Source organism: Sminthopsis crassicaudata, chromosome 6 (assembly GCF_048593235.1).
Source record: "Sminthopsis crassicaudata isolate SCR6 chromosome 6, ASM4859323v1, whole genome shotgun sequence".
Lineage (NCBI taxonomy): Eukaryota > Metazoa > Chordata > Mammalia > Dasyuromorphia > Dasyuridae > Sminthopsis > Sminthopsis crassicaudata.
In genome coordinates, this window is record NC_133622.1 from 182,788,874 (window position 1) to 182,802,040 (window position 13,167).

At 37.1% G+C, this 13,167-nt stretch overlaps 1 protein-coding gene and 1 pseudogene across 5 annotated transcripts in view; both read left to right on the top strand.

The window, feature by feature from the left end:
* Positions 1-13,167, top strand: part of SORCS2 (sortilin related VPS10 domain containing receptor 2) — a 1,204,963-nt gene that overhangs the window by 651,727 nt on the left and 540,069 nt on the right. The window lies entirely within an intron of this gene.
* Positions 1-13,167, top strand: part of LOC141546229 (V-type proton ATPase subunit E 1-like) — a 46,863-nt pseudogene that overhangs the window by 24,748 nt on the left and 8,948 nt on the right.

Below are 13,167 nucleotides of genomic sequence, written 5' to 3' on the forward strand. Positions count from 1 at the left end.
TACAGTTTTGACTATCCGTCCAATATAATGAATTGAAATGATGCAAACAAGGGAGACAATAGTATTGTTCCTGGTATAATGTAATAAAGTAAAGATAGTGATTCTGAGATGAGATAGTGATTCTGGGAACCTTTGAAAGAGATGTGGTGTTATGGATTGGGCAGGGGAGAGGAAAAAAAAATGTTATATACAGTAGTACCTCAGTACTTGTTAATTGGTCCCAAAAGGCATGGATGAGTGGCAAAAAATGATGAATACAGAAAACTATTTTCCCATAAGTTGTACATCACCAGTCCTCACCCAGCTGTCCACCGGGGAAAGTAAGGTTTCTCCATTTCTGGAGAAACAAGTCAGCCTAATCCCACCAAGCCCAGCTCCTTCCTTCTTGATCCCACTCACTTTTTTTCCCCCTGAGGCTGGGGTTAAGTGACTTGCCCAGGGTCACACAGCTAGGAAGTATTAAGTGTCTGAGGTCAGATTTGAACTCAGGTCCTCCTGACTTCCGGGCTCCCACTCACTTTCTAAGAGAAACCTTGACCTTACACTCTCCCCCACCCCACACAGTCAAAACTTCCTTGGGACGGGCATCTGGGTGTGAAACTGAAGCCATGGTCCCAAGCCCTTCACTGCCCAAGAATCTGACTACTGCCAGGAGTTCTGGGTCCTCTCCTGCCTCTGCTTGGGCTCCCCTATGACTAGTGCTCCTGCTCCTTCCGATGAACACGTGGCCAGCTGCTTCAAGCCCTTTACAGCAATTCTGCTTTAAGAGCCACATTGTCCTGTAGGAACTACCCTGTGACCTGCCCACCAGTATCATGGGCTCCAATCTGATAGTGCTGCCTTCACTGAGGAGCTGTCCATGACTGAATGCAATAGCAGGAGTGGAGGTGGTTGCTGCTCAACATAGACAATGACCAAGCCTGACAAATACCAAGCAATTTTTGATTGTTGAAGCATTTTTTTTTCTTGTTGAAATGCATTAAGTACCAAATTCAACATGTTTTGAAGCAGATGAGATATGGTGTTATCAGTACATCATCACATAAGGAGAGGAAAAAGTATAGAATGAAGGATAATTCCAAGGTTGGAAAGATGGTTGGTATCCTTGAGTTCTAAACATGGGTGAACTTATGGGATAAAGGTGACGAGTTTAATTTTGGACAGATCAAATTTGAGGTGCTCAGAGAAGACTATATAGTTTGCTGACTCGTAGGCAGTTGGAGAGAGCTTAGAAGAGAAACTGAATATAGAGGAGAGAGTATAATTAATTTAACAAGGTCTCTGAGTAAAAGAGTGTAGAGAATATAGACAAGAACTGAAGACAGAGCCTTGGAGAATACCAGCAGCTAGAAGCTGATGCAGTAATTGATGAACCAGTAAAGGAGACTGAAAAAGAGCAGTAAGCCATGTAAGAAGGGGACAAAGAGAGACTATTATCAGTGTCCCTTGAGACCCTTGTAGTGGACACAAGAGGAAGCCTGAGCTCAACCAAATGCTGAGGTTAGACAGCTAACTAGTGGAAGACTCACAATTAGAACTTCTGTTTTTTACTTTGGTAACATGCCCATTGCAGCCTTCTTCTTCTACAGGAGGAATGGGGAACCTATGTTTTGCCATGGACCATTTGGATATTAATTTCCTCTTTTGCGAGCCATACAAAATTATCAAAATTGACCTCAAGCCATGGGAGATTGTTGTATACCTAGTTTTTAACTTATCATTGCCTTTATTTGCCTTAGTAAATGATTTTGCAGGCCTTATCCAGCCCTCAGATTGGACATTCCCCAGCTCTACTGTACAGGAAAAGTTGAAACAATCATTAGTCAGCAACACATACAGCTAAGTAATTCAGACGTAGTTGAAAGTAGTTGAAAAGAGATATGGAGTATGAAAGGATTTGAAAGGCAGTGGCTCCCAGCAATCATATCTTTTTAAATGCTATTTAACCTTCTTAAGAATATGTTTGCTTCTCTTTGTCTTTTAATGCATCTGTTGGACAAGCTCTACTCTATTTTGGGGGGCTGGGGTGGGGTGTTCAAAAGAGTCAACAGAAAAGCATGATCTCATTCATACTATGTTCTGGTTTAAAGGAGACATTATTCTTCATAGAACTTCATAGAGCTGAAGATGAACCTAAAAATAATCTAATCTAGAAGCTGTCACCTTTTTTCATTTCAGGACTCTTTTACATTCTTAAAATGATTGGAGACTCCAAGGAGTGTTTGTTTCTGTATATTATCAAATCTATTGCTATTTGCTGGATTAGAGAATAAAATTGAGCTAGTCCAAATAACTCATTTTTCAAATAAAAATGAAATCCTAAGAGATTTAATAATAAGTGACATAGTGAGTGAGTTTAGATTGGAGTTAGAAGGAACTGAGATCAAAAGCTATTTCAGACATTGTGTAACTAGTCTTGTACTCTCTCTGGCTTCAATTTTCTCATCTGTAAAATGACCTATAAAGTCCCTTTCAGCTCTAAATTTATGATCTTTGAATCCTAAGAGTTAACTAGCATCATATAGATATTAAGTGACAGAGCCAATATTTAACACAGGTACTTTCCCTCTATACCCTGTTTACCTTCTCTCTAAAAGTAAGCAAGATTTTTCTTTTTCTTTTTTATTAAAGCCTTTTATTTATAAAACATATTCATGACTAATTTTTCAACACTGAACCTTGCAAAAACTTCTGTTGCAAACTTTCCCCTCCTTCCCCCCACCCCATCCCTTAGCTGGCAGGTAGCCCAATGCATGTTAAATATGTTTAAATACATGTTAAATTCAATATGTGTACACATATTTATACAGTTATCTTGCTGCAAAAGGAAAATCAGATCAAGAAGGAAGAAAAAAAAAACTAAGAAAGAAAACAAAATGCAAGCAAACAACAACAAAGAGTGAGAATGCTGTGTTGTGGTACACACTCAGTTCCCACAGTCCTCTCTCTGGGTGTAGATGGCTCTCTTCATTACTGAACAATTGGAACTGGTTTAAATCATTTCATTGTTGAAGAGAGCCACCTCCATCAGAATTGATCATCATATAGTCTTTTTTTTAATAATAGTTTTTATTTACCAGATATTTGCATGGGTAATTTTATAACATTGACAATTGCCACACCATTTATTCCAATTTTCCCCCTCCTTCCCCACCCCCGTGAGATGACAGGTGGACCAATACATGTTAAATATGTTAGAGTATAAATTAAATACAATATATGTATACATGACCAAACAGTGATCATCATATAGTCTTATTGTTGCTACATATAATGATCTCCTGGTTCTGATGAGCAAGAATTTTCTAAAGAGATTTGGGACATGGAAAACAACATTCTCTTTGTTATCTTTTCAGAGTCTCCAAATATGGTTATTGAAATTGAAACTTGATAAGTATGCTTCATTCTCCTCACTGTTGTCTATCCAGACAGCATCGTTCTCTCTCTCTCTCTCTCTCTCTCTCTCTCTCTCTCTCTCTCTCTCTCTCTCTCTCTCTCTCTATATATATATATATATATATATATATATATATATATATATATATATATATATATATATAATTTTTCATGATAAGTCATTTAAGATTGTCTTGGATCATTGTATTTCTAAGAATAGTTGTCATTCATAATTCTTAAATATACAGTATTGCTATTATTGTATTCAATATTTTCCTGATTTTGCTCCCTTCACTTTTCATCCATGCCAAGTTTTTCTGAACTCATCCTGCTTGTAATTTCTTTTTTTTAAGATTTCTTAAATTTCTTTCTTTGTCTTAACTTTATTTTTATTAAAGTTTTTTTTTTATTTTCAAAACATATGCATAGACAATTTTTCAACCTTGGCCCTTGCAAAACCTTGTATTCCAAATCTCCCCCTTTCCCCACTCCCTCCCCTAGATGGCAAGCAATACAAAATATATGTTAAACGTGTTAAAAATATGTTGTGCTTATAATTTCCTAAAGCACAATAACATTCAGTTACAATCATATCCCATAATTTGTTTAGTCATTTCCCAATTGATGAGCTTCCTCTCAATTTTGAATGCTTAACTACCATAAAAAAAGAGTTACTACAAATGTTTTTGTACTAATATGCTCTTTTCCTTTATTAAAATGTCTCTTTGGTATACATACCTATTTGGTTTTTTATTATTATTATAGCTTTTTATTCACAAAGCATATGTATGGGTAATTTTCCCAACATTGACCCCTGCATAACCCCCTACCTCAAGTTTTCCACTTCTTTCCCCATTCCCTCCCTAACTTGTAGGCAGTCCAATACATGCCAAATATGCTGAAATACATGCCAGATCCAATATGTATGGTATATATAATGATTAAGAGATATTTATTAACTATTGTATGATCAGCAATGGAGTTTGGAATTATTAATCTAATGAGGATGTTGCCATTTTTTAAGTTGTTTTACTTATTCTGGGTTCATCATCTCATTTTGAGATTTTCTTGGCAGAGACACTAGAGTGGTTTGCCATTTTCTTCTCTAACTTATTTTGCAGATGAGGACCTGAGGAAAACAGAGTAAAGTGACTTGCCCAGAGCCAACAGCTTTGAACTCATGAAGATGAGTCTTCCAGATTCTAAATCTAGTGCTTTATGCATTATGCCACCTAGTTTCCCCTAGAGACCAGATGATCCAGGTTCAAATCTGCTTCAGAAATACACTGTCTGTGCGACTCTGAAGAAATTTAACCTCCAATAACCTCTGAATGTCCCTAAGCTAATCTTTTAGAATACACTTTACTGAGCACAATCAGTGGAGAGAGTTTCCAAGCTGTTCCCTACACAGATGAATCCAAAAATCAAGACCAAAATGTCTCAACATTAGACAAAAAAAGTGACACAGTTTCTGCCTGTCTTCAGGTAGTATCTAATTCTTTCAATTATTAGTTTGAGGTCTTGGACAAGTAACAGTTCTAATCTGTAGATTTATTTTCTAGAAAATGGGGATGGCAGGGATTCTGATAAAGGCCTCATTTCTAAAATATATAAAGAATAGACACAAATTTATAAGATTACAAGTCATTCTCCATTTGCTAAATGATCAAAAGATATGAACAAACTATTTTCAGATGAAAAAATTAGAACCATTTCTAGTCATATGAAAAAATGCTCTAAATCACTATTGATCAGAAAAATACAAATAAAAAAACAGAAACAAAAACCTCTTAGGTACCACTACATCCCTCTTAGAATGACTAAGATAACAGGAAAAGATGATGATGAATATTGGAGGGAATATGAGAAAACTGGGACACTAATACATTGTTGGTAGAGTTGTGAACTGATCCAAACATTCTGGAGAGCAATTTGAAACTATGCCCCAAAGATAATCAACCTGTCCATACCCTTTGATCCAGTAGTATCTCTACTGGGTCTGTATTCCAAAGAGATCTTTAAAAATGAAAAAGGACCCACATGTGCAAAAATGTTTGTGGCAACCTTTTTTGTAGTGGTAAGGAACTGGAAACTGAGTGGATGCCCATCAGTTGGAGAATGGCTGAATAAACTATGAAATTTGAATGTTATAGAATATTATTGTTCTATAAGAAATGATCAGCAGGATGATTTCAGAGAGGCCTGGATAGATTTACATGAACTGATGTTGAGTTAAGTGAATAGAACCAGGAGAACATTGTATACAGCAACAGAAAGATTATATAATGATCACTTCTGATGGACATGGTGTTTTCAACAATGAAGTGACTCAGGCCTGTTCCAATGGTCTTGTGATGAAGAGAACCATCTGTACCCACGGAGAGGATTGTGGGGACTGAGTGTGGATCATGATGTAATATTTTCACTTTTTTATTGTAGTTTGCTCACATTTTGTTTTCTTTCTCTTTTTTCCTTTTTGATCTGATTTTTCTTGTGTAGCATGATAATTGTGGAAATATATATAGAAGAATTGCACATGTTTAACATATATTGGATTATTTGCCGTCCAAGAAACAGGGTGTGTGGGGGAAATAAAAAGTTTTAATAAAAAAGAAAATAAGAAAAAATGCAGGTGATAAAAATGTGCTCATCCTTCCTCACAAGGACCTCCTGAGGGAGCAATGAGATCATTTATATGAGTCATGAAATCTGTCATTTACTATAAAAAACTCAGGATTATCATCAACCACACCATCACCATTTTTCTCATCTTCATTTTCATCACTTATTGTTTATGATTACAAGTTGAGGTATACATAATTTTGGCATAAACTTGTGATTCCTTCAGTGTAGAGACAAAAAAAGTATAGAAACTATGTCTACTTATGTGCATATGGAAATAATGTCAATCATTTCAGATCTGCAACTCTTTTGGAACTTCAAGTTTTAAAGTATTGCCAAGGATCTATGAGTTTAAGTAATTCTCATGTCATGAAACAGATAGTATATATCACTGTACAGAATATTCAGGGAGGACTAGAACCTCTGATTGGGGTCCTTTTCAGTACTGCTCATTCACCTTCAGCGTCCACCTGTCACCCAATTCTGACCTGTACTTACAAGAAATTGCCACTCCCCAGTAAAATCATCTCAACACTCAATCCAAACCAAAGTGAGAGTAAGTGATAGGTCTCAAACCTCTCAGTGAGCTAGAGGGATATCTACTCTGAACATTTGAAGACTTCCTATGGCAGTATGAGAGGATAAGAAAAATTTGTTCCAATGGCTATGCCGGTGCCTGAAACACTTGAAGCTTAGATAAACATTGAAGACACCAAGGTCATCCACTGCATCTGCTGCTATTGCCAGTCATCCTGACTTTTTTCTTGCCACTGGACTTTGATGATACTGGAGGAGAGAGTAAAGCTAAATACTGTGCAACTCTGCCTCAAATCAATTCACACCCAAGACAAGACATCACCACATAATGTCATTGGTCTTCTTTAAAAATGAAAGAATATCATCAGTATAAGTCAAAATTTAAAATTGAACCCAGGATTTTTTTTAATACCAAAGCTAGCCTACAGCCTCCTCTACTTTTCATAAAATCAAGTAAACTTTCATCAAGAAAACTTTCATTGGTAATTGAGAACTACAGAAATAATGTAGTCTGATAACTATGCTCTCTATGAGGAAGGAAGCTTACTTAAAATAATAAACAATCAATGGTAAACATTCTCAATAATTATGTAAATAAATGTGCTGAATATGAGCACATATATGCATACACAAATGTATGTATTGTAATATATTACAATACATACATTTGTGTATGCATATATGTACATAATTATTGAGAATGTTTACCATATATATATATATATACTGTGTATGTGTGTGTATATATATATATAGATATAGATATTTATATCTATGTCTATATCTATATATATATATATCTAAATATAAATAAATACATATATACATATATATATGTGTGTGTATGTGTGTGTATGCACACACACACACACACATACACACACACACACACACACACACACATACACACACCCCTTATCGGAAAGACCAAGAAATACCTGAAAAAAGTTTAAAATAAATCTTTCAAGCGGGTTGGAGATTAAAATCTAAGACAAAATTTAGGGTAGGGTAGGTTGATATCTTGTTTTTCAGTTTTTCCCTCAAGAGCCTGGATATATATTGGATACAATCTGGTCTTGATAGCATTTTGTGAGTGCTGTTATATATTGCTTCAATAGAAATTGAAGTACTCTTTGAGAGGTAGTAGAACAGCCACTAGTAGACTAGTAAATAGAGGGTGTCACTTGTGAGCAGAGTGTTCTACTGACATCAGAAAAGCACTTCTCCACTTTTGAGTCCTGACTCTGGTATCTACATGCTCTGTGACCTATCAAAGTCATTCATCTTTCCAAATCTCCATTTTCTCATTTCTAATTCTAAAACCAAAATGCTTTTTAAAAAATAAGCTTTGAACTTGGTCTCCCATAGCTACAAGAGGGATGGTTTATTCAACAATCCACAGAACATAGAAACTTTCTATTAATGGGTCTAGAAATGAGAGGTACTTTAATGCTAACTGAGGCCGCAAGCATATCCAAAGTTGTAAAAGCAATTAATGATTGCAGGAATAGTACTCAAATCTCTTGATTCTTCTGAAGAGTGGTATTTCTTGTTATTTCTACTCCACTGATATTGGCTTTGTTTGAATTCAACCTTTTGTATCATATACCTTCCTGGCTATTCTCCTCCTCCCTCCTCCCCTTACTTCCTTTCTTTATTCCTCCCTTTCTCCTCTCTCCCTCCCTATCCCCTCTCTCTTTGACTGTTGTCTCTGTCTCACTGTTTCTCTTTCCTTCTCTTCCATCTCTCATCTCTTGTCTCTGTCTCTCTGTCTTTGTGAATCTGTGTTTGTCTCTCTGCCTTTCTGTGTCTCTGTCTCTCAGTGTTTTTCTCTCCTCTTGTCTCTGTCTTGTTTCTGTCTCTGTCTCTCATTGCTTTGCTCTCCTCTTCTGTCTCTTAGTCTTGTCTCTGTGTCTCTGTCTCTCTGCCTCTCTGTCTTTGTCGCTCTGCCTCTCTGTGTCTCTCTCTGTCTCTCCCTCTCATCTCCCTCTCCCTCTCCTTTTTTTTCCCCTTCACACCATGTACTAATGCCTTTACCCTCCTTCTTCCGAAGCAGATGGTGATCTGGCTGAGCTAACGAGTTCCCTGCTGCCCTGAAAACTAAGACAGAAATAGCTTTTGTTCTGAGGCTATACAAGCTCATCTCATACTGAGCAGCATGGTGTAGTGGTAGAGCCAGGGGATGAGATTTAGGAGATCTGAGTATTGTCACTAAAAAGTTGGGTGGTCTTAGACAAGGTACTGAACATTTCTGGGCCTCATTTTTCTCATCTCTGAAATGAAAATAAGAAAAGTAGCTGCTCCCATTATAAGATTCATTGATTCAGTGATCCCCAAAATGTCTTTGGCTAAAGTAGCTCTTAGTTTAAAAACTAGAATTCTGATGTCCAGGCCCACTGGCTCATAAATAACTATAGGTTTAAGGGATCAGCTTGTGATTTAATTAGTTAAAGGAGCTCTACTTGAAGAAATTTCTTCTACCAGTAAAGGTCACTACTTTCTTTAAAACATAGTCTTGTAGAATACTGAGAAGTTAGGTGACCTGACTAGGGTCACAAAGCGAAAATGCATCTTACTCAGGACTCATATTTGGGTCTTATTGTTTTCAAGCCCAGCAATTAATCACCACATAATATAAAAATAATTGAATCTCAAGGTTGGAAAGGACCTCAGAAGTCATCTAGGTAGTCGCCTTCTGTAGAGAAGGAACATCAACTACAATAATACCCAAAGTAGATATCTACTTTCTTCTTGGACTCCTTAAAGGTAATCAGGAGCTCCAGCCACCTTTTATAATAGCCCTTTCCTCTGTTGGGCAATTTTGATTGTGAAGAAGATTTTCCTCATAGTGGACCAAAATTTAACTCTTTGAGTCTTCTGCTTATTGCCTTTTGAGGGTCAAGCTGAATCAATTCAATATTTAATCCTCTTAAATCTCAGCTAAAGCCTAACCTTCTACAAGAAAATTTTCATAGCCTACCTTAATGTTAGTAGTACCTTCCCTTTGATATTATATTCAATTTTTCCCATGTATATTGTTTGTACATAGCAGTTTACATATAATATCCCTCATTACTTTATGAGTTCCTTCAAGGCAGAATTCCATTACTTTTCTTTGTATTCCCTTCTTTTTCCTTGCCCCCCCTTAGTATAGTATCAGGTACCCAGTAAGAGGTACCTTATTGATTTGACTTCCCCTTTCACAACAAAATGCCCTGGCTACCATAGTTAAACAAATATCAAATGGAAGAGGAGAAGGGAAAAATTTTGGAGGATAGTTCAGAGGCAAGAAAGACAGCAGGGAGAACATTTACAAGGATCATAGGAAGATGGCACTTAAGTATTTAAGTGTTTCATTTTTTCATTCTTTTTTATGATATTAATCTCTGGTGACAGACCTTCACATAAGTGAAGACAGTGATCCATCTTCTTCCCACCAAATTTTATCCAGGCAAAATTTACTGGCTTTTCAAGTAATCCTAATATGATGTGGTTTAATAAGATTATAAATTGAAAAAGGCAATATAATAAAGTGGGTAGAGCTGCCCTTGAAGCCATGAAACCTGAGCTCAAATCTCACCTCTGGCACATAATCTCAATACATACTTTCCTGAGTTATCAAACTTCTCAGTACTCTGCATTACTCTCTAAGACTAAAGGCAGAAAACAAAGTGCTTAACTACATCGGCAGATGAAATTTCCTTATCTATGGAGTTACTTTTATTAAGAAATAACAAGTATATTTCCCATCTACTACAGATTTAAAATAAATTATAAAAACTATTGTTGTGTGGTTATTAAAAGAGATTGTCAGTTGTTCTTCCTCATCCTCTTTTCCTTTTCACCCCAAACTAGGATTTGTAAAAGAGCTCAAGGGCAAAAGTCACTTAGTCTAGAAAAAAAAACATGACCATATATAATGGTATTGAAACTGCTATGACCCACTTAGCTAATGAGATCAGGGTAAGTGGAAAAAGTATGAAGGAAAGACAGAGAGGGAGAGGGAGAGGGAGAGGGAGAGGGAGAGGAGAGGGAGAGGGAGAGGGAGAGGGAGAGGGAGAGGGAGAGGGAGAGGGAGAGGGAGAGGGAGGGGGAGAGGGAGAGGGAGGGGGAGAGGGGGAGAGGGGGAGAGGGGGAGAGGGGGAGAGGGGGAGAGGGGGAGGGAGAGGGGAAGAGGGGGAGAGGGGGAGAGGGGGGAGAGAGGGAGGGAGGGAGAGGGACATAGGGAGGGAGGGAGGAGGGAGAGGGGGGGGGAGGGAGGAGAGGGGGGGAGAAAGAAAGAGAGAGAAGAGAGAAAGAAGCAGAGACAAAGACAAGGAAGGAATCCATTATTTTAATTATCTTGGTACTTTATCTCTCCCCTACATATACATAAAAAACTACCAAAAATTTAAATACAGAAAAAAATCAGAAGATGAGGTTCTTGTCTTTGCATACGAAATGAAGCATATCACTGGGATAATTGCCCACATAATTCAAATGCTGGTACATTTTTTAAAAAGATAAATAGCATTCAATTTAAATACTCTGGGTTCAGGTACAGATTCTGCCATTAAGTTGGCATGTAGTCTTGTAAATGTTTTGTAAAGGAAAAGCAGTGGTGGTGTAATCCAAAAAAGAACAAACAAACAAAAACACACTGGCTAGAGGTCCTAGTAATCCAACTTTTCATGTGGTTCAAATGCTTTGGAAGTCTAAAGTCACAATAAAGATGTTAATTATCATCATTATCAATCCATTATTATTTATTGTCTATGTGTACTTGGACTAGTTACTTTTCTTCTCTATCAATGAATAGCTAGTAGTGAAATAGCACTTTAAGTTTTGTAATAAGTTTTACAAATATTATCTCATTTTAGTTTTATGATAAGCCTGAGAAAGGATACTATCATAATACCCACTTTATAGATGAGAAAGCTGAGGCAGAGATTGTCACACAGCCAATATGTTTTGAAGCCATATTTGAATTCAGGTCTTCCTGACTCCAGGTCTATTACCATAACCTTATGTGTAAAATGAGAGGATTTACAAAACTAATATCCAAGATCTCTTCTTCCTCTAATATTCTATAGTCCTCTGTTGGGTTAGTCATGTCATTTTTCTGAGGATCAGTTTTCTCAATTGTAAAACCCTGATTATAATTATTGCACTTTCTTGTGACAACCAGATGAGATAAGGACTATAATAGGAGCTTTACAATGCTACAGTTTTGTATAAAAGTTGTTTTTATTTTTGTTATTGTTTTACTAAAACTTTACATTTCACTTGATTCATAAAGTAGCAACACAACTTAGGTATCACATATATAATAATATGCTTTATAGAAACTGCTTTTAAGACCTGTCCAAGGTCACACAGCTAGATGGGAATTTTCTCTGGTCTAAAACCAAACATTTCCACAACTTTCCACAGCTAATTATGATTGGAGCTATTATTCTTCCTTATCTAGTGCCTCCTACTAGTGTGATTATAAGTTCTCAAAATCAATACCAGTGAAATCAAATTCTGGGAGGCCCAAGCAGGAGCAACTGTGAGTGAGTCTAGAGAGGAAGAATATTTTTGTTTGAGGAAAGCCAAGCCCAGAGGCTGTCTTTCAGAGAGCTAATCACCTAGGTATGGATTACAAGGGCATAGATGTTAATGGATAACGGGGTTATATTCTTCCTCTCGGGAGGGAATATCAATGCCAAAATCATGAATCTTTGCAAGTATCAAAGCATCGCTGGTACCCTGTGTCTTTATTAAATTGTATCTAGTTTATATTTATCTTTATGAGTATAGATAGAGTTTAAACATCAAGAAGACAGGCACAGCTTCATTTTTATGTCTGTATTCCCAGCACCAAGGACAGTGACTCATACTTCTTAGGCACTTAATAATAAATGTGCTGAATTTTCATAATTATTAGGCCTATGATAGTTTAAGTGATCCATAAAATGGCCTCAATAGGATCATAGACCTAGAGCTAGAAGGAGCCTTAGAGGACATTTGGTCTAAAGCTTCTTAAACTCTGGGTCATAACCACACATGGGGTTGCATAATTGAATGTGGGGGTGCCAAAAATTTGACAACAGAGAAAGGTTTCTTGTAAAGGGCTAGAACTGAGCAATGCACTTGGATAATGAAGCACGTGAGACTAATTGCCAATTGGACAGTTCCCTATTAACTTGTTTGAAGGTTGACCCTCCCCAGTTGTTCTGTGCTGACTTGATTGGTGGGACAAAGAGGGGGGAGTGATGTGTGTGGGAGGAGTAGGAGGAGGAAGAGGAAGTGAGATGAAGAAGCTGACTCAGTCTCTCCTGGTGATTGAGGGAGGAAGGTGTGTGTGAGGCAGCTAGGCCTAACCCCCTGAACTTGACTGTAAAAGATCAAGAATAAAGACGTTTAGTGATCCTGACTCCAGCTGATTTCTGGGAAGACAGAGTTCCAGCAGTTTCTGAATACAATGACCAAAGATTAATCAAATGCATAACGAATCCAAGGTGTTTCCAACAGTGCTTTTTCGTGTTGTATTGTGTGACTTCACTGCAGTCTTGGTTCTGAACACACAACATACATACTTTGTGTGCATTTATGCACACAAATACTTCCAGAAACACTTTGGCTCAACAT